The sequence below is a fragment of the Manis pentadactyla genome, chromosome 7 (assembly GCF_030020395.1).
Source record: "Manis pentadactyla isolate mManPen7 chromosome 7, mManPen7.hap1, whole genome shotgun sequence".
In the NCBI taxonomy this organism is placed as follows: Eukaryota; Metazoa; Chordata; class Mammalia; order Pholidota; family Manidae; genus Manis; species Manis pentadactyla.
The window spans coordinates 118151367-118179334 of record NC_080025.1 but is presented as its reverse complement, the minus strand read 5'-3'; the positions used below and the strand labels follow the sequence as shown (position 1 = coordinate 118179334).

The following is a 27968-nucleotide window of genomic DNA, read 5'->3' as shown; positions in this document are numbered from 1 at the left end:
CAAATCACACCTATTGAGTGCCCAAGAGGGAGGAAAAAATTAGGATTTGCCCAATCATGTCCAGGGTTCATGATTTATAGAGATCAAGTTATCCTGGGTGAGAAGAGACATAGAATCTAGTTTGTTAGTCTTCACTGTTGTTTCTGTTTGTTTATCTTAAGATCAAAAAAAAGAATTTTGTTCCCACCAGAAAAGAAAACAGCTCTTTGATATCAGTGTTTTTGGGTTTCTGTATTTACTCTTCCATGGAAAATAATCGCTATTAGTATACTAAGTGTTTTGTATTTAGAAGGTCTTTACCTCTCACTGCCACATTCCTTCTGATGTTCTACATTAAGAATGATTATTTTGGTCATTATTACTTTTAAAATCATTTTTAATCACACATCTGTTCATATTGTTTTCTCACAGAAATTAACCCAAGGGTTTTAAAAGCTTAACTTCTAAACTTCTAAAGTGGTTAAACAGCTAATTAATTTTACAGGAAGATAGCTGTTATTGTGGATTATATTATCTGTTGTCTATTAAAACCAGACAGTTTATAGGCTAACTAAAGTACTAAAAGGCTAATTTTTGTTAAAGGCAAAACTACATAATTACCATTTAAATGCTACAGAAATATGGGAAAGGATTCCTCTACCATCATCAAATTTGTATCTCTGTTAAAAATGCTAACTTTTCATTTTGTCCTCACATTTGCAAAATAATTAGACTTTGCCTTAAGGAGTCAACAATTCAAAATCTTTAAGAGTGGTGCAAATTTCTGTTGATGTAACTGTCTTCTGTGCACTTTTCTGAAGGCAAGAAATAGGTGACATTGTGAAGAACTTATAAAGATAAAAGAAAACAAAATTCACAACCAGGAAGTTTCAGCAATTAATTCTGACCTAAAGAACCTAAGTTTAGAATAAATACCTAAATTAGAGGATGTTATGCAAGCAGTGATGCAAATTCTCACTAGTTTCTTGTATTCATCTATAATATGATAGAGGATTGTACAAGAAAGATAATTGTTGGCTTATTTTGTCATTTTTTTTATCATTAGAGCAACCAAAACTTCTACAGTGTGGTACATTGGATTTCATGTTGATCTCTCCCTTCCTGCACTACATGTACAGATTTAAACACACACACACACACACACACACACACAGAGCTTTGAAAAAATTAGTTGACTTTTTGCAAGTCACTCAACCAATATAGTTGAATTTCAAATCTCTGTCTCCATGCCTTTTAATTTCCTTACATCATTCAATTATTTCTTCTCATAATTTTTATTACTGCTTCTTTATTGGGAAATTAGATAATTTTTTTCTATTTTATTTGACTTAGTAATTCATAAATTATGTCCCATTATCTTACATGTGTATGGTAGAGTCAGATACCTTCTGAGAATAAGTGGCTGACTTTCTCAAAGATACGAATCCAGATGTCTTCTTTTTTGTGTGTTTTACACAATAGTATAGCCATATTCTTTTAATAGTAATGAATAACAAATCAGAAGGTAAATCAAGAAATTTTCTAAAGCAAAATAATTTTCTCCTTTTTGAATTATATGGGAAGTTGCCCAGATTTCTTTTTTATAACAATCAATAAGAAAAAGAAAGGAATTTTTTTAAAAAAGAATGAGAACTGCAGTGGCAAAAAATCATAATAATAGATACCATGGGGAAAAAATATATATCATATAATATAATTATATTTTATTATCTGTGAGTGGAAAATTAATAAGAAGGCAAAGTCATAAAATATTCTTGATACTCATATGACACATGTAAACAATTCAAATAATTGAAGGTCAAAAGCTGGTAAAATACCTGGATACATTCCAATAGTAAATTTGAAGAATTTTTTTTCCTTTGGCTATAGAACATTACAATTATAATAAACAATGTCTTTCTATTTAGAAGGCAGGCTGTAAAGACATACATGCCCTTTTTTAAAAATTACATCACCTTAACAAATGATACTGAGAACAAACGTTTTGGAACTGTTATAGTGTTAGTTAGGGCACTCTGAGAAGCAGGTGTCAAAACGGGAGCAAATGTACAAGATATCTGTTGCCAAAACACCAGTGAAAAAATAAGGAGTAGAAAGGCCAAGAAGGTAAGGAAAGCCGTGAGACCCCTTTACAGACCTGAACTCTATGAACAATAAAAGGAAAGGGGGATTTGTTCAGACTTCAGTGTAGTTTTCAGAAAGTTTCAGCTAGTCTAATGGAGAGTCCTTTAGTCAAAGATGTTCATTAGAGGTTTCCTACATTTTCCAGAAATGTATAGGGAAAACTGTGCTTTAGTGGGAAATTACACTTACAGCTTACCTTTTTATGTGATCTGATTCTATGATCTGATTCTTATAACTCTGTAAATTGTAGATCACCAATAGCCATGCAAAATAATTCTTTTTCATACATGCAAGTAATTTTTTTTGTAATGGAGAAATAGGCCTCCCCACTCTGAGAAAAAAATCAGTCCTACCTCTATTTGCACATTCACTTCAATGTACATTTGTCTATTATTTGAATTCTTCTTTGAAGCAGTTACATTAACCTTATTTCCTTTATCAGAAACTAAATGCAATTTTAACATATTTACTTGAGATTAATGATTTTCCCCTTCTAAAAGCTTTTTCCTTTAACTAAAGATCTCCCACTAAAATGTCCAACAGATTCCCTTAACAGAGCCTGGTCTATAAGCTTTGCGACAGAAACATGTACTTCTTGGTCAGTTTATGTCCAAGCGTGTATTTTCTTGTCTCCAAGAGATAAATTGAAAGCATCAGTAGAACTTTGCTGACTCTGTTTTTCTATTTTTTATTTTCCTCTCTACTACTTCTGTGGTTTGTTCTTGCTTTTGTTGTTTTGCCTTATTTGCTGCAGATTATCATTGGTGGCAGCAATGATGGGCACTTGATTTTATGACCTATTTGGTTATCTCTGTAAATGGGTTCATGATTTATAGAGATCTAGTTGATCTTGGGTGAGAAGAGACATAGAATCTAGTTTGTTAGTCTTCACTGTTGTTTCTGTTTGTTCATATTAAGATAAAAAAAAAGAATTTTGTTCCCACCAGAAAACAGCTCTTTGATTATCAGTGTTTTTGGGTTTCTGTATTTACTCTTCCATGGAAAATAATCTCTATTTGTATACTAAGTGTTTTTATTCATTAGGTCTTTACCTCTCACTGTATCAGTATGTAATGTTTTTCTGCCTCCAGCTGCTATTAATAAATTATATTATGAAGTTTTTTAAGGTCTTTAAAAGTTCTCACTGGCTTATAAAAATAAGCACTTTTATAAAATATTCCTCAAATTCCTAGTAAGTGAGAAAATTGAACTTCAACTACTTTAAATAACCGGGATTAAATTTTTACAGTAATCAACTCAGAAACATTGTATGACTTAAGCTCAGATAATTCAAGTAAATTATTGAAAAAAGACTAAAAATCTTATATTTAATATAAATAGCCCCATTTCCTCTTGTTTATCAGTGTTAAGATGATAAAAGTGTGCCTTTTTATTCTAGTTGGTTATGTTCTTCCTACACGTACAGATTTACTGATCAAGGAAGCTATTATTAATTCTTAATGTGTATAAAAAATGTAAATATGTGCTTAGTCAAATCAAAACATAATTCTGATTATCTTATTTCATTCTTTATTTCAAAATTACTTTTTATAACATGTCAATTTGAAGATAATTTCCAGATTTTTTAAAGTAATTTAAAACCTTGGATTGATATTAAATTGAGTAAATTAATAGATATTCATTGTATGCCTATATAATTCCTATGTAAACTAGAATAATGAAACGTTAATTACTAAACATATATTTAAGTTTGTATGCTTTTGTTCCTTATTTTATATGCTACAAAGAGGCTATATTTTGGAGCCTTGTTCATGAACAGGTTCATTTTTGCAACTTGGAGATAAAAGACATGTGTAGTCATAGAATTTTGGTATATTTATTCATGAGCATTATTGTCATTCTAAAATGTTGGTGTGTAACAGATGACTTGCGTCATCCATCTCCAGAAGTTACTTGATTAAAGTTATAATTAATATGAGTAGTTAAGATTAAACTTAAAAGCAATAATTTCAGAGTAGTATAACTGTGTATGTGCTTCTGTTTGGGGAAAAAGAGTAGTTCTCTAAAAAGAAAAGAGCACTTTTTAGTGGTTTGTTTGTATGCTATTCAGTCTCCAACCCCTTTGTCTTCCTCACACTAAGAGAGGATACATTTTAAATTCCAATAATTTGAAGTACCTGGTACAGTTCTTTTCTGAGTTTTGGTTTTTGGTATGTTACAACTATTGATACTTTCTGTGATTTGTTAAAGTACTAAAATAAGGCGGGCATTAGACTGAAATGGCTTTCATGTATTGGTAGCCTATTCAAGCAAACCGAAACCTAAGCCAGAATCAACATACTCCAGTTCAACATACTCCACGTAAGAACAATCATTCACAAACAGCCAGCTAGACTTTTGCAAATAAGGCAAATGCTTATGTTATAGCTGATCCAATAATTTCCTTGCTCGGCACAGATATTTGGAGAGTTAATAAAATTCCACTGACAAGTTATTTTCTTCTCATAGAGAAGGGAACATAAGAAAAGGAAACCCCAAGCTACAAATATTGATCTAGCCAAGAAGTAGGATTTCTTCATTGAATAGGCAATGGAAGAATAAGGGAACTAATTAGGAAGATTGTTAAATCATTATTTCTAATACTAAAATATCTCTATATGTTAATGCAAGCTTACAACTATATATTCATATATTTTCAAACAGACTTTATGCAGTAAAAGAGCAATGCTGTTATTATTACCCCTGTATTTATCTTCCAGTATTCTTTATTATCAGAAGGAAGCTGCATGATATAACTTTTCTGAATAATGAAATAAGGTTTTATATACATATATATGTATATAATCTACATCTATACTAATGCATGTTTAAAAATACTGGGAGCCTGGTTTAACCCTTTTCAAAGTGTTTTATTCAGGAGCCAATGCATATGGCAGATAGACACTTGATGGAACACCAATAAAAATGAAGTAATAGTAGGTATGTATATAAATTTTGAATAATCTTACAGTTCTGTGATCCTCTGAAATACTATATTTTAAAGGATATCATTATTTTTGTAGATATTGTGACTCTCTTATAGAATACATCTTTACTGATGGGCTAATGTCCACTTGCAAGGTCATTTATAAACAACCAATATTCTAGTTTTTCTTCTACTATACCACAGTATAAAGGGGAAGAACTGTCAGAAGGTCTACGTGTTGGACAGTGATCTGGCTGCATCAGATTCAACTAATTGGAACCTTCAAAGTATAGATTTTCTGTCTTTCCTCCAAATATTATTATTTCAGTGTATCTTGTTAGAGTCTTGGAATGTAATTTTTAGATCACTCCATAGATTTGAATTTTAAAAATTCAAATTTTTAGACTATCCATTATCTTTAGAGAGTAATAAAAAATGGAAAATGGTGTTTATTTCATTGGTAGGTTTAAAAATAAAAACTTTCTAGTACACAAAAGATCCATTAATACCAAGAAACCTGGATTTGTCTATACCTCTGAGTGCTGAAGGATACCATATGTGCTCTTTTAAAACTGAAACACTAGAAATAAAAAAAGCAACAACAGAAACACTGCCACAAGGGTTTTTCTAGGAAGCAGACTGAGATGATGTTTAGTGGGGCAGAAAGAAAAAAACTCAAACAAGATACAATTTATTAAACTGTGTATATGTACTAGAAAATATTCTATTTTCTTGTGTAAATAAATGGTATTTTCAATTATTTTTGTTAATAGATTTAGGTTATATAGTTTAAGAATCTGGGTCATATTTGTTAATATTTTCTGTGGAGTCCTGGAAGGGGAAGTTTTGTTTTTGTCTTTCCCCCTAATACAAACTTCTTTCCTTACTATACCAGGTTGAGATTAATATAATTGCATTCTGGAGCTATGAGTTTCACAGCAAAAGGTTTAAGTGACATTCTCAATTATGGTGTTATTTTTTAAACTATCTTTTAATGATTTGAGGATGGTCTCTGATGAATGAAATATTTCCAATGTGTTACATTATTTTATTAAAGGCTCACTGCCAAGTTTAGATTGGAAATAACCTCTTATGGTGTTACTGGATACTGTAAATTGACCTAAGTCAGTTTGGTCATTTGCAAGCATAGGGCTGTGTTTGCTGGTTATCAGTCTCTTCCAATAGAGAAAATTAAATAACTACATTCAGTAACAACCTTCTATGGTAACCATCTATAGCCATCTGAGATTTACAGTTGCTCTCAGGCAGAATGTATCAACAACTCAAGGCTCAGATAGATTCCTGCCACACACATAATTCTGCTTACAAGATTACTCTGTTTATTATTCCCAAATATGACCAATAACAATGATGTTTAAGATGTTTAAAGATAAAATCTATGAAGAATAAAACAATTTTTTATATTCCTATTTAGAGGGCAGTGGAACACTAAATTTTTCTTTAAAAAATTAAGATTTTAAGAATACTATTACAAAAACAAGTAGTAATGTGAGAAGATTTATCAGATTCCATTCAAGAAAAATTGCATAAAATGGAATTTTATTTCATAGTTCAGTAATAAAGCACACACTATGTATTGTTAGAAATAGTTTACTAAATGATGATTTCCCTGTCACGATTCTGTTACTGTAACTCACAAAACACCACTTAACATTCCCTTTGTGTCTTCCTCACATTTGGAGTCCTCAACAAGACTAATTCACATATAACCATATTAAAAACTTCTATTTGAACAAATAAGTAAGCCATCTTCCACAAAACAACCAGTGTCCTGGCAGATCATTAGAAATTAGCAATTTTGGAATTTCTAATTGGAAGCCACTTCCATTTTGAATCTCATGGCATCACAACACAGTAAAATTAAATTAAAAGACAGTACAGGAAACACATAATCATAGCCTTTTGGCAACAGAAAAGTCATGTAGTACAATTTCTATCTCAACGAAGGATTGACAGCCTCCTTGAGAAATGATCATTAGTCTCCTCCTAAGTGTGTCCATGGCAGGGAGTGTGTTGGGAAAAGAAGTCTTTTACTTGGAATCCTATTATTGTCAAAAACACAAAATACATCTACTCCTTATCTGCTTGAAAATTCTTCAGTTAGTTTAAAATGCACTGATGTCTCTGCTTGATCTTCTGTTCTTCTGCAGACTGAGCCTTCACAGCTTCTTTAACTTGTTCTGCGCAGGGACCCTTCAAGGCTACTGGGTGGATAATGGTTTTAATCATCTCTTTCAGTGTGGCATCTACAACTATATTTAATGGACCTTCTCCAGAATAATTAAACACAAAGTCACAGCAGATAAGTAAGTTTCCTATATCTGGACACTAAGTCGCTACAAATGCAGTTGAATGTTCTTGTTTTTGAGCAGCATATTTGCTTACTCACTTTATTCAGAACTGGTGGCCAAATATAAACCTCCCTTCAATCCAAATATCACATCATGTATTTTTGAAAATACAAATGTGTTACATACAGTCCTCCTGTATTTCATCCCTTTCATTTCAGTTCATCACTACATTTCTTATGACCTCCACCCCTCCTGGCATACTGGATGTCTTTACATATGAAAACAGACAGTGGTCTTCTCTGCCCCAAGGCCTTTTGCATTTACTCTTCTTGATGCCTGATATACCCTTTCTAACCCCACTCCACCCCACATACCTTTGCTTAACTCCCTTCAACTAGCTTGCTGACTTTTGCTTATTTCTTAGCTCTCACTTTAAAATTCCTGAAGGCCCCCAGTGAGCACTCAGAATGGGTTACTACCAGTTACATGCTTTTCCTGTACACTGATGCACTCATTTGTAACACTCAGTCAACATCTGCATCTCACACTATGCAGAGAGCATGTTTAATAGTAGTGGCATGATAGTCTTCTGCCCAGCTGCAGCCCAGGAAGCCAGGGGAAGATCTGACACCTAGTAAGCACTCCATAAGTATTGAGTGGCAGCCAATGTGAGCTTTCTTTAACTATACAGTATGTCAGCAATCTATATCTACTGTCATTCATACACCTCTTAAATAACCATTAAGGTAATAAAAAATTTCAAAACAGAAAAGAGACAAGGGTATTCTAGTACATTCCATTAATTAACATCACAGTTATGCTAAGAATCTTACTATTCGTTCTATTTTCTCTAGATGTATTTCATAACATTAGTTTGTTGAAAGTGATCATAAAATTACTATAATCTGTTATGGGTTGAGTTCTCCTAGGTTCTTGTCCCTGCTGCAACAAAGTATTGAAAGACAGAGACACAATAGCAAAGCAGAGCAAAAGTTTTATTTGAATAAAGTCCAAGGGAGGAGAGGGTCAGATTCAAGGTAGAAAAAGACCCTGAGCTCTTAGGGAAGGAATGCCTTTGACTGACAGGGTGAGGTCGTTTGATTGACAGCTCCAGTTATACACACATTTCTCTTGGTGGGCATGTCTTTTCCCAAACTGCACACAGAAAAGTCCATGGTTGGGGGCGGGTAGCAAAAACCACTATTTTATTTTAATGATATTATGATGAGGAGTGGTTTGGGTAGTTTAGTTTTGTTCCATTGTGCCAGCGTTGGGACCTGGTTAGGACCAGTTTGGCCTGGTCCTGATAGTCAAGAAATTATCTCCCTGCAAAGCCTTTGTTGTCTTCACATGGGACCCCCCTACCTGGGCAGAGTTTGGGCAGGTTTTTTTCTTTTCCTTGATCTTTATCTTCCTCTTGCCCAGCCGCTCATGTCTTTCTACCTAACAGTACTGCTGAAATAATATCTTAGATACAGTTCATGTTAATTGATGATATGCTATATATGTATTTATTTTTATTTTATTAAATATTAGTCTGACAAATACAATATTCAGAATATTAAAAATTACTTGTTTAGCATTGTGATGCAGGCATTTAAAGGCATAATTCTCAATTCAAATTATCTCTATACTTAATCTTAATGACTGTCAAATCAGAAATACAAGCAAAAACATACAACAGATGTATACACAAAGTATGTGTAAAGAATCATGTAAAGTGATAGTAGATGTAAGTCTATATCTCACAGCAATTTATTGTATTTTGAGCAGTTACTTTGAAATTAATTACATTATTAATATATTTAGGTTATAATGTGGCTAATGAAAAATGTTACTAGGAAGAGAAATGTGAAATCTGTCCTTTTCATTGTATTTGTATGTTTTTGCATTATTATTATTAAGAACAGTATTACCCTTAATGTTAGGTCCATTTTTATGAACTCTCTGAAGTCACTTGGTGATTTCATGTATCTGTAAGTCCACCTAACAGGGCATCTTAAACTGATGCGTGTAAGATACTGAAACCAAGTGAACAAGTGTGGGCTACACCCTACAGTAAGATTTACTTTGTTTCTTAAGTTTTCTTTAAAAAATAAGGATATATATAAGCTCTGATAGATTCTTTTATCTCCCAGTTCATGTCCATTTTGGTGACACTGAGATGACTCCTCCAAATACTGGAAGTCAAGGACGGAGCCTAACCAATGTGAGAAAGTTTGCATGTGCAGGAGGAATGTTGAACACCTCTGGTAAAAAAGTGAAGCAAGGAAAATAAGCAAGAATCATAACTCTAGGACAAGCCCACAGGAAGACCTGTCCCATTCCATCTGGGAAGAAATCTCCTAGGAAACAAGATTGGTAAGAATGGAATAGGAAGTAGATCCCTGTCACCAGATGGCAGTACAAACAGGGAGAAGAATAGAAAAATCTCCAGAACCTAGAGAAATACAAAGAAGCCCGGTAGCTTGGGCTCCTTACAGTAGGACATGGAGGAGCTGCCATGTCAGTGAAAACTCACTGAGTCTCACTTCTCAAGCGGGGAACAAATAAATAAATACTTGCTATATCTGTTAGTTAGCAATGCAAGGTTCAAACAAGTCAGCAGATAAGAGTTCATTGAACATCTGTGAGATAGAACTACTGTAGTCCTGTCTTCTCTCTAGAAGTCTCAAACCTGATAAGGAGAAAAGATAAACATATGGAGAAAGTGAAATAACAAGCATGTTACTGTATAATAATGCTTACGGTTATCAAAACATCTACCATGTGCCAGGAGGAGTGTTAGCTGCTTTACCACATAGTCAAATATACAGCAATTCAGTGAGGTTCACATTGTTATGTTTATATTATAGGTAAACAGAGCCCAAAGAGGTTAGGCCACCCGCCCAAGGCCATATTCACGTGCTCTAATTGGCGCACCTGATATGTGAATCCAAGAGGTAGACAATGCCCTGCTTATAACATCAAGTTACATGAGCTACTGGTAACAAAATTAGCCACAATTAAGTGGCATAAAATGTAAGAGCTAGAAGAATTGCTTTGTGTGAGAGGCTTTGGGGTTTTTTTTCTTTTTTTCGTATTATTAAAAATGTGATTATGATGTGATAAGTAAGAAGAAGAAATACCCTAATATATATGCATGGATCTTTACCAGTCTTATCTGACCTTGCTTTTTCTGAGATAGATATTGCCAACACATATGATGTATTAAACAGCCAGAGCTGGTGGTCATTTAGGGTTTACTGTAAACCCCTGGATTCAATGACTCTACCTTCCTTTACTTCTCAGTGTGAGAAAGGATGAAGTTAATGGTATATGACTAATGCTATCACAAATTTCCAGCCACTACTGAGCTATTTGCAAGCTGCTTGTCACTGTATACTGGATTTGCTCACCCCAACTCCCTTTCTTAATATCTACCACCAACTATTTCTTTATGACTTTGTGCTCCATCATGAGAGAAACACAGCAAACTCAAACAAATTCATAAAGTTCACCTCTGCACTCCAGATGGTTGATGTCTGCTGGGTTTGAGAAATTCAGTAAATCAATAAATGCATGCTGCTAAATGTCTGCTTAATCTTGCCCCTACAGAATGACCTTGAGAGTTTCATCTCAAAACTGGCCATATTTTACATGGTATTCAATTAAAGAGAAAGAAGTTTTTATCCCACTAATTACAGTTTATGCTCTTAAAATCCAACCATAAACAAAAGTAAATTATGAAAGCAAAATCTCTAGAATAAAAAAAACAAAAGGTAGTGAGCTGTTTGGCCTTGGTTGTATTGGTCTTATTACTTTAGCTCAATAGCATTGCCCGGTTAGGTTTTAAGAAACTAGCTTTAATAGCACTATTTTCAAAGCTATATCTAAAGGTACTGAAGATTTCATGAGATATTTCATCCAGTTTAAAAACTGCCCTTTAGGCAAATGAGAGTACTTTTAGAAGAAGTGAAGAAACTGGAAATGATGTAATAAATAATAAAAGAAATTAAACACTAATTAGTCTGGAAAAGAAAACATGGATGAGAGAAGCCTTCAAACATTTGCATGTCTCTTTCATTTATTTCAATCCCCGTGCAAACTATTATTATCCTCTTTGCAGTTTCAGCTTGCCTTTTGTGGTAGATTCTAACATGGTTGTCTACATCAGCAACAGCCACTCTATTTAGAGGCTTTTTTTTTCCCTCTTCGAAGATTTTCTTGACATCCACTCTCACCCATGAGGGTCAAGGGTCCCTTTGTGAACCTTCTGTAAAACTCTGCCTCATAGCATCAGTCATATTGGCTAATAACTATTTATTTGACTTGCTCACTTTTCAGGGAAAGAGATTTTAAGATCCATTTCTACATTTAGGAACTGATACAGACTTTGGTCATTAGGTGGTAGATGAATAAATAAATGAATCAATAGCATAAGGAAGGAAAAGTGGATTTGCATTCTGTTGCTCTCAAGTGTCCTTCAGACAATGGGTAGAAAAATAAGATTGCAGATTTAGCAAATAAAAATATAGAATACCCAGTTAAAAATGAACTTCAGATAAACAACACAGTTTTTTAGAACTACATTTGTTTAGTCAGTAAAAGTATAAAGACACAGATTTCAGCACAACCTCAAAAAAAAGGGCTTCTAGAAGCATGGTTGGCAGAGAGAAGTTTTCAAGGAAACACACTGCCAGACCTTATTATTTAAGCATGGGATGGATGTCAGAGGAGCTCTGGATATATCTTTGCATTTGGTAGATCCTTTCTTATTAAGCAGTATATTTTGATAAACTTTACATACAGGCATATCTATCCTTTGAAAATTATACATGTATTACACATGTAAACTCTATATGCCACATTCAAGTGGTTCTTTCAACTGCAAAACTCTACTGACCATACACCAGTCAGTGTCTTTTTGAAGACTATCTTAAAATACTGTGCATTACTGATACATACATATTAAATAAGTTGAGGTCCACATTGACCAAACTAATTTTTATTTAAATTCCACTTCTGCCCTAACTGAAGGTGTCCTAAGAAAAATTGTTTTAACTCTGTGCCATAGCTATGAAACACAAATTCTATTATCTGCCTCACTAGGTACTCTGTGGATTCAGTACAGTCCAAATGTATGTTGCTATGTAAAATGAAGTTATCTAAATTAATTATTTCAATACAGCTAGGATTCACATCTTTACTACAAATTATGAATGCTTGCCTTAATTTTGCATTTTTGTCAACTACAACTTCCAAACACATTAATAAATTCCAAAGAAATTAAACACAAGAAAAAGTTATTACACAGTTCAAGTACTGACAATTGTAATATCATGACACCAAATAAAATACCAGGATTACCTGTAAGTCTAATTATCTACAAAATCACATTAAATTATTTCAAAATAATAAAAGCATATATGCCAATCAATAAAAATAATATTCTTCTTTAGAAATCTCATGTAATTGTGATATACCAAATAATTACGATATACCAAAAGTAAAGGGTATCGATGTATTTAATGAGTTGAACCATATGAAATTGGCATATTTTACCTACAAAAATGACAATTTCATGTAGTACAAAGCAAAAATAAGCATTGTCTCTTAATTTCCTTAAAAAAATATCTTTTTTTCTGGAAATACTTTTCATCACAAAATTTATGCTTTATATCTAAATGCAAAAAAAATGAGAAGAGATTTCAAATATAATGATCTTTTAAAGTTTCTGAAAATGGAGAGGATAATAGCAGAGTTACTGTTACACAATACTTGCTAAATAAATGTTAGCTTATAGTAAAATGAAGAAATTGCACATTTTAGTTCACTGACATGGGCTTATTCTACCTACGATTCCACCACAATGCTTTTCTTATACTAGCATTTATGAAGCTATCACCATGTGTAGCATAATTGTAAGTGCATTGAACTCATTTAATGTCACAGTTTTTTTCAAATAGGCAACAGATACACACACCTGTCTTCTGATTGTCAGCTCCTTCATTATACCTATTTACAGAAACAGAACAAAAGCATAAGTAATTTGTAGTTACACAATTAGTAATGAAATAGGAGGAATTCAAATCCAAGGGTTCAGTCTCCAAAACAGACCTTCTCAGTAACCATGCTATTTAAATTGTACAGCAATCTACAGGACATTTATATTGTTATTAATGAACTCACATATTTGGCTTCTTCCTATTTACCTTTTTTAGTAGAAATAGGGTTTCCAGATAAAATATAAGAGACCCAGTTAAATTTGAATTTCAGATAAATGGAGAATTATTTTTAGTATGAGTATATCTCATTTAATATTTGAGACATTCCTACTCTAAAATGTATTCATTGTTTACCTGAAATTCAAATTTAAGTGGGTGTTCTGTATTTTTATTTGTTAAATTGACACTTTCAAATTAAAATTGAAGGGAGTTTTGATATCTTGTTTTGCTGGTATTTTTACATGTAGCCATCTCACCTAAATAACAATTCTACCAATTAGATTCCAAATTGTTTTTTTCAAAATCGCAACAGATATGCACATGTCTCTGAATGTCAGTAAAATCTTTTGCCCTACCAAATGTTACAAAAAGGCATTTTGACCCTATCATTTATGTCCTTTAGTTAAATATGACTCCAAAGCATATTATTAACTGAATATTTGGTAAAGTAAGTTTATAATAATCAATCTGGAATTTTGCTATTTAATTAAAACTTCAGGCTGTTATGCTAAAAATTGAATTTTTAAATAAACTTAATTTCAGAATGGTTTGGATTTATGGAAATGTTGAAATGAATATTGCAGAGTTCTCCAATACCCCATGTCCAGTTTCCTCTATTGTTAACATTATGGTATGTTTTCACAATAAAAGAACTCATATTAATACATTTTTAACACCTGAAGTCAATTCTTCATTCATATTTACTTACATTTTAGTCGGTAACCTTTTTCTGTTCCAGAATTCCATCCAGGATAACATATTAATTGTCACGTCTCCTTAGTCATGTCTCCTTAGCCTCATTTGGATGTAACACTTTTTCAGATGTTGTTGTTTTCAATGACCTTCAGAATTTGGAGGAGTACAGGTCAGACATTTTGTAGAATGCTCTTTAGTTTGGATTTGCCTGATGTTTCTCTCATGGTTATAGAGGCATTATGAGAGTTGGGGAGAAAGACCACAGAGGTTAAGTGTTAATTCTCATCACATTATATCAAAGGTACATTCTACTTAGATGATATTGGTAGGTGGTGCCTTTGGGAAGTGCTTCTGAAGCCATGAGGTTGGAGCCCTCATGAATGGGATTAGTGCACTTACAAAAGAGGTCACACAGAGCTCCCTAGTCCCTTCCACCATGAATAAATATATATTTATTCATTCAGCCAGTCAACCATTATTCATTTATTCAATAATTTATCTATATTTGTATAGATTCATGGTTATTTATTTACACTTTGGGTTTAAATCCAATGCTATGTTATTTGTTTTATTGCTAGGTAAATTTGTTTTATTTTCCTAGCTTTAGCATTGAGAGCTTTTCAGTTGACTTTTGTGTCTCCCTTTTACATTCCACTATCATTTCATTTTTTTTTAAGCGCTTCTTATTTTCTGACACAAGAAACTCCAGGTTCAAATTGTTCCAGATTTGCCACTGAGACTCTTTCAGACATCTAATATATCACTTTGCTCCATCTCCATCATTATGGGATTTTTTTTTTCCTTAGCACTCACATACTTTTGATACTACAAGATGCTCCCAACTCCTCTTGTATATTCACCACCCCAAATTTTGAAATCAGCCACTTCTCCAAGTTGCCCTGATTTTCTTTTATAAGTTTATGATATTATGAACCAAAATCTGGGTACGAGTTGAACATGTTGCTATAAGAGTGTTATTGCCTCTAGTATCCTTAATAGACAGAACTAGGATATATATGTGTGTATACTAACCTGTGTATATCCATCTATATATCTATATCCATCTATGTCTATATTGAGGTATACATGAGTTGATCCGGTATCAGATCAGCGGTTCATTCCAGACTCTCACTCTTTGTTTATCTGTAACCTCCCACTGCAACAGTAAGAACCTGTCCTACCATCATCTGCCCTCTGTTTACTTATCTGTTCAATCCTGTATACATGTACAGTGTTTCATAATGGTAACTCATACCCTCATGGAAAACAGTTCCACACATTTCCAGAGATACTTACATCAGGTCTTACAAATAATATGTATGTGTATATATATATACTTTCTTATATACTTACATACTTTCTTTTTTCCATCACCTTCTGAGATTACATCGTATATTATAAATTATCACAATCTGCATTCCTCCTGGGATCCCCAGTATCCTAAATGATATTTTTTCATTATTTTCTTATAGGTTCACTCTTTGTAATCTAAGGTTCTATGGATTTTGACAAATGTATAGTGTGATGTATTCAGTATCATACAGTTGTCCCACATAATAAATCCCCTATGCTTCACCTATTCAGTGCTCCCTCAACACCCTGCAACCACTGAGCTATTTACTATCTCTATAGTTTTATTTTTCCAAAATGCATATAAATAGAATAATAAAAGTATGTAGTCTTTTCATATGGGCTTCTTTTACTTAGCAATATGCATTTAGGATTCATCCAGATTTGGGGGCAACTTGATGGTTTATTTCATTTATCACTGAAGTGTAATTTATTTTATAGATCTATTCCAGTTTATCTCTTCACTTATTGAAAGACATCTTGATTGTGTCCAGCTTTCGGCAATCATTAGTAAAGCCACATGTAGAATTTTGTGAAGACGCGTGTTTCAAATCAACTAAGTAAATATTTAGAAGTGCCATTGCTAGATAGTTTGGTAAAATTACATTTAGCTTTGTAAGGAACTACCAAACTGTCTTCAGAAATGGTTGTTCCATTTTGCATTTCCACCAGCAGAGGAATGCAAGTCCCATAGTTCTCTATCCTCACCAGCAATTGATATTATCAGCTTTTAATACTTCTTATAAAGCAGGTCGGCTGACAGTAAATGCCCTAGGTTTTTGTTTATCTGACAAGTCATTTTTTTATTCTTCACTTATGAAAAATAATTTTCCTGTATATAGAATTCTAAGTTAATAGCTTTTTTCTTTCAACACTTTAGAAATATTTCACTATACTCTCTTTTTGATTTTGTGGTGTCTGATGAAAAGTCTGGTGATGAATTTTTTTCCTTATCCCACTACCTGACCAAATTCCTTCAAGATCCTTTATTTTTCTGCAATTTGAATATTATCTGTCTAGGTTTTCTGTTTTTAAATCCTGCTTCATGTTTTCTGAGCTATAATTTGGTGTCTGCCATTACCTTTTGAAGGCTACTGACCACTATTACTTCAAACATTTCTTCTGCCCCATTCTCTTTCTTCTCATTCTGGTATCCCAGTTTTATATGTTACACATTTGGATATTGTCCCATAATTCTTGGATATTCTGTTCTGTTCCTATCATTTTTTTCTTTTTTTTCTTTATACTTCATTTGTGAAGTTTCTATTCACCTATCTTCAAAATTACTGATTGTTTCCTCAGTTGTGTTGCATCATCTGTGGAGCCCATCCAAGACTTTCTTCACTTTTGTTACTCTGTTTTTATTTCTATCACTTCTTTCTGTTTATTTCTTTTAGCTTCCATTTTTTTGTGTGTACATTAGCCTTGTTATCTCGCATATTAGCTACTTTTCTGTTAGAATCCTTAATATATTAATCATAGTTATTTTAACTTTCCTGTCTGATAATTTCAACATCTGTGACCAAGTCTCCAGTTTACATTTTCTTTTTCATTTCTCCAACTTTAAAGATTACCGATTATTCTTTTTTCAAATGATCTCTCACAAGCCCCTTATAGGCTATACTGCATATCACAATGTAACTGCATAGCATTGCAGCTGTAGGTGTTTTACATCATACATATTATTTAACAAGAGTATATGATTCAAGGTTAAGTCAAGAGACAAAAAAAAATACACCTGTCATTTGAACAGCAAAAGTAAGGAACTGTTAACTAATAAAAGGAGATTACTAAAAGGAGCAAATAGGACTGTAAGAAGTATAGGACCCAGCTACTATATACATGAATAATTATGGGTGATGTTTAGGGCAGGGTGCATACCCAAGCCCAAGATTCAGATGTATGAGTAGAGGCCATGCTGTCATGGAGACATGCAGCTTTTTAACAGAGAATAAATTTGCTAAGAATTCAGATGAAATTTACCTGTGAAGGCCACTGAGTTGAGTACTACTGGCCATGCACAAACTCCCTCCCACCATACACATACACATATCACACTAATGCACAGCCTGACACTCAAAAAAGAGCAGAGAAGAATGAAGGACAGTTCCTTCTCCCCATTCCATCCATGAAGTATCCTTCCACTATGGCAAACTTAGTATCATCCAAACTAAAAAAATAGAAATGGATACAAGGTCCATCTATGATCACAAATCAAAGTGAAGAAGAGTGGATTTGGAGCTGAAAGTCAAAAAGTTAATAACTGGCACAGTAATAATTCTTTTGACTCTTTCCTATTATGGGATATATATTCATTCCTTTTTCACTTTGGGTTTGGAGAAGGTCATAAAATGATATATAGAAAAATCTCAACACATCTATTTCAAAACAATGTTTTATTGTTTATTCTGTAAAATCACAAGTAAATTCAAAATCTCTGAAAGTATAGTGCAAACAAATACATCAGTCATCAGGCAAAACATTCTCTGGTTAAATGAACTCCAGCACTTATGATTAAATAACTTTTCAAATTACTGTAATAAAATAATTTTAAACTCTAAAATACCAAGAAGTACATTGTTTCCTCTTTGATATACTTTGGAGGGGCATAACATCTTCACATTTAAATTCTCAATATTCAAACCATATATCTTATTTAGAGTTTGGTGGAACATTGCTCTTTAAAAAGTCTTAAAGCATTTTCATAAATACTATTTTACTAAAATTAGATGTTTTGTTGATTATAGGTGTTAGTTTTCAGCAAAATTTTCATACATAGTTTTCAATGTACAAATTTCATTAAGCATCAAACTAGAATTCACTAATCCTTCATTTATAAAAAGCATGTCTCAAATAAAATTCTGTATAAAGAGCAGCAAAAAATAGGAAGATGTTATGCAGACCTCCCAAAACATTCATTATGCATCTTTTTTTTTCTAGTAGGTGTACACTGTGATCTTTTTGTGATAATAATGCTCTTTGAAAGACATGGTCTTCTGTGTACTCCCTCCTATTGTTGATTTCTCACAGCACAACCTTGTAAGAAGGGCAGTAGATAACACTCCTGAACTAGGCACTTGGTCTGAACACATGAAAATGTTTTAGAGGATGTATTCGCTATCTGCTGACCTTTTGGAAAGAGCCCGATGTCTCTATGTTTTATGGACAACTCTTACAATAGAAGCTGCTTGCTTAATCGCTGAGATGGGTTGTGACGCAGTCACACCAAATCAGGACTGTTATTAGACCACTGTAAACATCAAATGGGATATACAAGAAATACTTATTTTTATATCTTTATCAGAAAAATTCCCTAAAGAGAAACCCAGGAAATTGTCATTTAAGAAATCGACAAAATTACACTGTTGAATCATATCCCACTCTACTGTAATTGAGCAATGACCTAAAATTTAAAATTCTGAGTAATGGCTGATCCTATATTATAATTTCACAAAGGCACCAAATCTTTTTATGTAGGGTAGCACAAACAGTGAAAGAAAGCCTTATGGCATATTTTTTATTTGTTTACAAACAGCAAGTAAACCAGCACACCAGTAGTCAGGATCCCTTATGGTGCTTGGCTTAGGATAAAATAAAAGCCTCTGTGCTTGCTATAAATACACAAATACTGAGAAGTACAGGCACTGGCAATAAATTTTTCATCATATTTCTAAGTTCCTTGGGTAGATGCCATATTAAGTTATTAAGAGTATTTAAAAACAAATTCTTAATTATAATAGCATAGTATTCTAAAATCCTGAAAGAAACAAAATCAATAATATTCACTCACAGATAATAGTAAAAATAAACGAACCTATATATCCAAAATACATAAGAAACTCATACAACTCAAAAGTAAGACAACAAGTAATCCAATTTAAAAATGGGCAAAGGACCCAAATAGACATTTTTCCAAAGAAGACACAGAAACCCAACAGGTACATGAAAAGGTTCTCACCATCACTAAGCATTAGGAAAAGGCAAATAAAACCACAATGAGACATCATCTCCTGTTAGAATGGCTATCATCAAAAAGATAAAGAGATGACAAATGTTGTCAAGGGTGTGGAGAAAAGGTGACAAGTGTTGGCAAAGGGTGTACACTGAATGTAAATTGGTGCAGTCACTATGAAAACAGTGTGGAGTTTCATCAAAAAATTAGAAATAGAACTACCATATAATCCAGCCATCCCTCTTCTGGGTATATATCCAAATGGAATCAAATGATTGTTTCAAAGAGAGGTTTGCACTCCAATGTTCATTGTAGCTTTATTCACAATAGCTAGTTTATGGAAACAAGTGTCTATTAAATGAATGAAGAAAGAAAACTATATATATATATATATATATATATATATATATATACACACACACACACACACATATATAATAGAATACTATTAAGCTACAGAAAAGGAAATCCTGCCATTTGTAACAACACAGATGAACCTGGAGGACATTATGCTAAGTGAAATAAGCCCAACATATAAAGACAAATACTCTATGATTTCATTCATATGTGGAATCTGAGAAAACCAAAATACAGAACATTAGTTACTAGCATCTGGGATGTAGAGAAAATGGGCAATGTTTGTAAATGGGTACAAACTTTCAGCTATTAAGATAAATAATTCTGGGGATATGATGTATAGCTTGATGATTATAATTAATAATACTGTGTTGCATATTTGAAAGTTGCTCAGAGTAGATATTAAGTTCCCATCACACAGTCACACATAACACACATACAAGATAAGTATGGAAGGTGATGGATGTGTTAACTCAATCATAGTAATTGTGTGTGTGTGTGTGTGTGTGTGTGTGTGTGTGTGTGGTGTGTGTATATATATATATATATATATACCTTGTATATATATATATAAAATCATCACTTTGTACACCTTAAAAAATCATGTTGTACAACTTTAAAAAAATAAATGATTTATGTTTGCTATGTATGTAGTTATGTGAATTGATTATAATAACCAAAAATTAAGTTATGAGCAGAAAAAACCTGAATAGCAGTATATTTGATATGATTCCAAATGGAAAGCAAATTGTGTAAAGGTGCCATTTGTAACCACATTGAAATAACATATGTATATTGATAAGGATTATACAAAAAAAGGCAGTTCATTTTGGGATGGTAGTATGATTATGAGTGAACCTTGTTTTTCATTTTGTTATTTACTGTTCGCAATTTTACAACAGAAAATCTGCCCAGCAGACCTGTTTGTGTACTCTGACATGTTTGGTATCCCTTCCGCAGGCTTCAAGGCTTTGCATTACTTTTGCCATAACCAAAAGTCTTCCCATTACACTACTAACCATACTTCCTGATTACTAGATCAATCTACCTGCTGATTCTGAGATGAAAAAAAGTCTCACAACTTTCAGTTCTTTCATTGAACACATCCTTATCTATTTTTAAGGCGCTTCAGAAATGCTTCCTACAGAAAGTCTTCTCTGCTAACTCAGTTTAAGCTTCCACCACATCCTATCGGACTTTTCACTCTGATGACCAGAGGGTCGGTCTGCTGCCCAGGTCTCATGTTCATGTGTCCTGTCCACTGAAAAACTGCACAAAAAGATTCATGAGGACTTGTTTTTATTTGATAAGAAAAAGAAATTTAGGACTAGAGATTCAGTGCTTCTCCTTTAAATGAAGACAATAAACTCAGCTCTATTTTATCTTAATTGCTCTATGAATTTTTTTATGTCCTAGCTTTTATAGCAATAAAACAGCATCAGCATCGTAGTCATCTTAACCAAATGGAATGAATTTACTTATAGGAAAAGAATTTTTAGGCATTAAGCCAAACGACTGCTAAGATTATGTTTATTTTCAATAACATTTGAACTCTGGATTTTCTTCTATCTCATATTGCACTTAGATTTGTTTTTGACAGGATATAGAGAAAATGAAGGAAAGGATGTCAAGGGATCAGCTTTAATTAGTGGTGCCATTTATAGAATATATATATCATTAAAAAGAAATGTAACAGGAGTAGCTGCACTGGCTGTGTAGCCACACAGGACTTAAGGATCAATCATCATTAAGCACCAGCAGAATAGTAACTAGAAGGAATGAATGAAATTATCAAATGAAATTTCTTCTGTAAGTTCTTCAATCACAAACTAAAGAAGACCTCAGAAATTGTAAAAATTCTTATAAAAAATTTAATTACATGAATAATTATAAATAAAAATTTTCTTTGGAAATAGCATAAATCATTAAAATCAAGGCTTCTAGTTTACCAGTATTTAAAATACTGGACAAGTAAATCCTATATCTGTCTCATTAAAGGAGTGAAAATTGATTTGTAGGAAGTCATTTATGATCCTCTCACAGTAAGTGCCTGCAATTTCTTCCTTAATCTGTTTTTTATTCTTCTTTTTCTTTTTTTTTCAGATTGACCACCTGGAACACAGACTCAAAACTTAAGTAAGAAACATTTAAATTATATATTTGACAAGTACTTGTTAAAGTATGTAGCTGATTAAAAACCACAAACACCAGAAAAGTAGCAAAGGTGCAGAGAAGAGAAAAGATAAAAAAAAAAAAAAAAGAATACATTCAGAAAGAACCATAAAAGTGGAGCTCATTATCGATGGCCACAGTGCCCCAGGGGTCACCATGAGCATTTTGTTTCAGTCCTGTTCAATAACTTACGTTCATAACATAGGTACTAATTCATTAAAACACCCTATATACTGTATGTTTAAGGGAACAAGAGGGTATCAGATTCACTTTAGATGTATTTCTCTTGTAATAGCAAATGCACCAAAAATGTTTGGAATAAAAAGGAAAATTATATTCATGTGGAAAAATTCACCTCAGTGTACCATCTAATATTATCAGAAACATAATTCCTTTAAAATATTATCTTCATTTTTTAAGCTTTAGTAATTCATATTTTAGCTAGCTATTGTGTATGCTTTAGAAGTCACACATCTAGAAATGTAGAAATTTATCATGTTTAACTGTCATGGTCCTTTGAACTATTATTGAAAAGTTATTGTCCTGTCAGATCTTGTCCATATCCACATGTAGGTGTGTTATGAATCTATAATTAAATATTTTCATTCAATAAGCTATAAAATTAGTGACTGGCTCCAAAAAAACTCAACACTCAACATAGTATGACCACAAGATGAATTTTTGGGCCTACAATGCCATGTATTTTCCAGAAAACTTACTTTAACATAATTTAACTAAGTTAGTCATTGTGTTCATTTGCCTTCCTTGTCATCTGGGTATCATTTTTCTCCCTAGTTCTTCTCATAATGTGTATTTTTCAAAATAAATTTTGGTATTTATTAATAAGAAACCAAAATGAAATATTTTATTTGTACAACACTTTTAATTATTAAAGAGCAGTATAATCCAATTAGAAGACAACCTGCAAATAATACTCCCTCCTTTCTGATATGCAAAAAGTGACATGTATTATTGATACATTGCCTTAACTGTATACTATATGCTCAATGATTTTGCTCACTGAGCAACCCATGTATGCCGTCACTTTAAATAAATCCCTTTGGCTCAGAGTGCTCAGCAAATCAAGACTTCACTATGTACCTTGTTCTCTGAAAACTGGTGTGGGTGAAACTTATTCTTGATACAGTGACAACAATCATGTTCACAAGTTTTGGAACATGCCAAGTACCTACAGTGATCCCAGTTTTTTCCCCGAATATAGTTTATCTGACTTAACAACTGGATAATATGCTCATCAGAAGCACTTATCTCTTTGATCACATTTATAGAATACACACATAATATAAATGTGCCTCACAAATAGCCACTCCTGTGTGGCACAGCATTCTAAGACGTCTGTAACTACTAAATATGCCATTTAATAGTAGGCATCTCAATGATTGCTATTTTACTTGAATTTAATTAAGCATTCATTTGTTCTTTAATTAGAAACCTCAATCTATGTGTTGTACCTGAATATCATTTTTATATTTTACAGGCCAAATGAGTAGAACGGTCAAGATAGTAAAGGTTTTTTATACAGCTTGATGGAAGTACCCCAACAATTAATTCATTTTGTCTATTTTTAAGTAGAGGAGACAATAAGCATTTGAATAAAACCTAGAAGGTTGAGGTCATCGGGTGTATCTCCTTTTCCTCCTTAGTTATCCCAATGAGCAGGGTTTTCAGCTGACAATTATTGGATGAATGACATGTGGCATATCAATATCTTACCAAATATGGAAGATTGGATTAAATGACATTTTTTTTCTTCTCACTTTACTGAGATATAACTGACATATCACATTCTGTCAGTTTAAGGTGTATAACATAATAATTGACCTTATTGTGAAATGTGAAATGATTACTACAATAAGATTAGCAAACATATCCATCATCTCGTGTAGTTACAAGCTTTGTTTGTTTTGTGGTAAGAATTTTAAAAATCTATCCTTTACCAACTTTCAGGTATGCAATACAGTATTCCTAACTGTAGTTTAGTTACAAGGCTGCACATTACCTTCCTAGACATTACACATCTTGTAACTGGAAGTTTTTACCCTGTGCCAACCTTCACCCATTTCCCCAGCCCCCAAGCCCTGCACCTGGCAACCACCGATCTGTTCTCTGCTTCTATGAGTGACTATTTTAGGTTTCACATATAAGTGAGATCATACAGTATTTGTCTTTCTCTGACTTACTTCACATAGCATAATGCCCCCAAGGTACAAACATTTTGTCTGAAGGGACAAGACTTCCTTCTTATTTTGTGGTTGAATAACATTCCATTGCATGTATGCACCAATTTTCTTTATTTATTCACCTGGATACCTAGGTTGTTTCCATGTCTTGGCTATTGTAAAAAAGGCTGCAGTGAACAAAAGGGTGCAGATATCTTAAGATAGTAATTTTCTTCCAGGCACATACTCAGAAGTGAAATGGCTGGATCATCTAGTAGTTCTATTTTTAATTTTTTGAGAAGCCTCCATACTATTTTCCAAAATGGTTGTACCAAATTACATTCCCACCTATGGTGTTCCCTTTTCTCTATATCTTTGCCGGCACTTGCTACCGCTCATTTTTTTAATAATAACCATCCTAACAAGTGTGAGATGATATCTCATTGTGGTTTTGATTTGCATTTCCCTGATGACTAGTGATGTTGAGCACCTTTTTATATGCCTGTTGGCCATTTGTATGTCTCTCTTGGAAAAATGTCTATTCAGGTCCTGTGCCCATCTCTTAATTGAACTATCTGTTGTTTTCCTATTGAGCTACATGAGTTCCTTATATATTTTGGATATTAACCCCTTATCAGATAAATGGTTTGCAAGTATTTTCTCCCATTACATACATTGTCTTTTCATTTTGTTTATCATTTCTTTTGCTGTGCAGAAGCATTTTAGTTTAGTGCAGTTAATACTACTGGTTTATGTTTACTTTTGTTTCGTGTGCTTTGGCTGTCATATCCATAAAATATTTGCCAAAATCAATGGCAAAGAGATTTTCCTGTGTTTTCTTCTACTAGTTTTATGGTTTGAGATCTTACATTTAATTTTTAATCCATTTGAATACTATTTTTTATGAGTGGTGTTGGATAGGCGTCCAGTTTGATTATTTTGTATGTGAATATCCAGTTTGCTCAGCAGCATTTATTGAAGACATTTTCTTTCCATTGAATATTCTTGGTTCCCTTGTCAAACATCATTGATCATATATGCATGGGTTTATTTCAAGGCCAGACAGTACCACCAGCTCAGCTCTGCAAATGGGCAGAGCCAATGGCTAGGGTCTCTGCTCCTGTGCCCCTGACAGGAAGAAAGTAGTCTGCCAAAATGTGAGCACCAGTTGCTATAAGCACTGCTACACTTCCCTGTTTCTATCTGACCTCCAGTGATTGAGCCCCAAAGCTTCCCCCCCGTGGTCGCTGTGAGGTCAGACCTGAGTGGACATGCTAGAAAGTGTCTTTCAATGCTGGGGAAGTTGTATATCCACTTTGGGCCCTTTTCTTTCTGCCTGGAGGATAATAGGCCCAGAGACACCGTCTAGGTACAAAACTGTGCTGGTCTGAAGGAGGAGGAATGCTGTCAGAGTTTAGCCGCTCCACTTCCCCTTCTTACCTGATCCTTTCTTTGGTCTTTGTAGGGGAGAGTGGGTACTTCAGCCTGACCCCCAGATTATGGGATTTTCACAATTATATCGTCTCTATGGATAGTTACTAGTTGTCTTCTTGTGGAGAAGACTGAAGTTGAGTAAAACCTATGTCACAATTTTGATGATGTCACTCTTATGATGACGTTTTTGTTAACAAAGTAGACATATTTGAATTGTGATAATAAATTACATTGGAATACCCACATTAAATTACAACAACTTAACACTCAGTTTATACTGTACATAATTTTTTGAAATTTACTATCATTAATATACAATTACATGAACAACATTATGGTTACTAGACTCCCCCTATTATCAAGTCCCCACCACATACCCATTACAGTCACTGTTCATCAGCATAGTAAGATGCTATAGAATCACTACTTGTATTCTCTGTGTTATACTGCCTTCCCCATGTCCCCCCAGCTACATTATACACGCTAATCGTAACGCCCATTATCCCCCCTTATCCCTCCCTACCCACCCATCCTCCCCAGTACCTTTCCCTTTGGCAACTGTTAGTCCATTCTTGGGTTCTGTGAGTCTGCTGCTGTTTTGTTCCTTCAGTTTTTGCTTTGTTCTTATACTCCACAGATGAGTGAAATCATTTGATACTTGTCTTTTTCCGCCTGGCTTATTTCACTGGCATAAAACCCTCTAGCTCTATCCATGTTGTTGCAAATGTTAGGATTTATTTTCTCCTTGTGGCTGAAATAATATTCCATTGTGTATATGTACCACATCTTCTTTATCCATTCATCTACTGATGGACACTTAGGTTGCTTCCATTTCTTGGCTATTGTAAATAGTGCTGTGATAAACATAGGGGTGCATATGTCTTTTTCAAACTGGGCTCCTGCATTCTTAGGGTAAATTCCTAGGAGTGGAATTCCTGGGTCAAATGGTATTTCCATTTTTATATTTTGAAGGAACATCCATACTGCCATCCACAATGGTTGAACTAGTTTACATTCCCACCAGCAGTGTAGGAGGGTTCCCCTTTCTCCACATTCTTGCTAACATTTGTTGTTGTTTGCCTTTTGGATGTTGGCCATCCTAACTGGTGTGAGGTGATATCTCATTGTGGTTTTAATTTGCATTTCTCTGATGATTAGAGATGTGGAAAATCTTTTCATAGGCCTGTTGATCATCTGAACTTTTTCTTTGGAGAAGTGACTGTTCAGGTCCTCTGGCATTTTTTTGGCTTATTTGCTTATTGTTTGTTGAGGTGCATGATGTCACCCCCTTATCAGATATGTCATGTATGAATATATTCTCCCATACTGTCAGATGTCTTTTTGTTCTACTGATGGTGTCCTTTGCTGTACAGAAGCCTTTTACTTTGATATAGTCCCACTTGTTCATTTTTGCTTTTGTTTCCCCAGTCTGGGGAGATATGTTCATGAAGAAGTTGCTCATGTTTATGTCCAAGAGAATTTTGCCTATGTATTTTCCTAAGAGTGTTATGGTTTCATGACTTACATTCAGATCTTTTATCCATTTCAAGTTTACTTTTGTGTATGGAGTTACACAATAATACAGTTTCATTCTCTTACATGTAGCTGTCCAGTTTTGCCAACACCAGTTGTTGAAGAGGCTGTCATTTCCACATTGCATATCCATGGCTCCTTTATCACGTATTAATTGACCATATATGCTTTGGTTTATATCTGGGCTCTCTAGTCTGCTCCACTGGTCTACGGATCTGTTCTTGTGCCTGTACCAAATAGTCTTGATTGCTGTGGCTTTGTAGTAGAGCTTGAAGTCAGGGAGCGTAATTCCCCCTGATTTATTCTTCCTTCTCAGAATTACTTTGGCTATTCGGGGTCTTTTGTGGTTCCATATGAATTTTAGAACTATTTGCTCTAGTTCATTGAAGAATGCTGTTGGTATTTTAATAAGGATTGCATTGAATCTGTAGATTGCTTTAGGTAGGATGGCCATTTTGACAACATTAATTATTCCTATCCATGAGCACGGGATGTGTTTCCATTTATTGGTGTCTTCTTTAATTTCTCTCATGAGTGTCTTGTAGTTTTAAGAGAATAAGAATTTACCTTCCTTGGTTAGGTTTATTCCTAGGTATTTTATTCTTTTTGATGCAATTGTGAATGGAATTGTTTTCCTAATTTCTCTTTCTGCTAGTTCATTGTTAGTGTATAGGAATGCAACAGATTTCTCTGTATTAATTTTGTATCCGGCAACTTTGCTGAATT

General features: G+C 33.6%; 1 long non-coding RNA gene across 1 annotated transcript in view; it reads left to right on the top strand.

Annotated features, from left to right (window-relative positions):
* The first annotated feature begins 6595 nt into the window (after positions 1 to 6595).
* LOC130684307 (uncharacterized) overlaps positions 6596 to 27968 on the top strand; it is a 35678-nt gene continuing 14305 nt past the window's right edge. The window contains exons 1-3 of the long non-coding RNA XR_008998540.1: positions 6596 to 7377; positions 9501 to 9723; positions 22027 to 22059. This is a non-coding gene — a long non-coding RNA (uncharacterized LOC130684307). The remainder of the gene's footprint in view (positions 7378 to 9500; positions 9724 to 22026; positions 22060 to 27968) is intronic.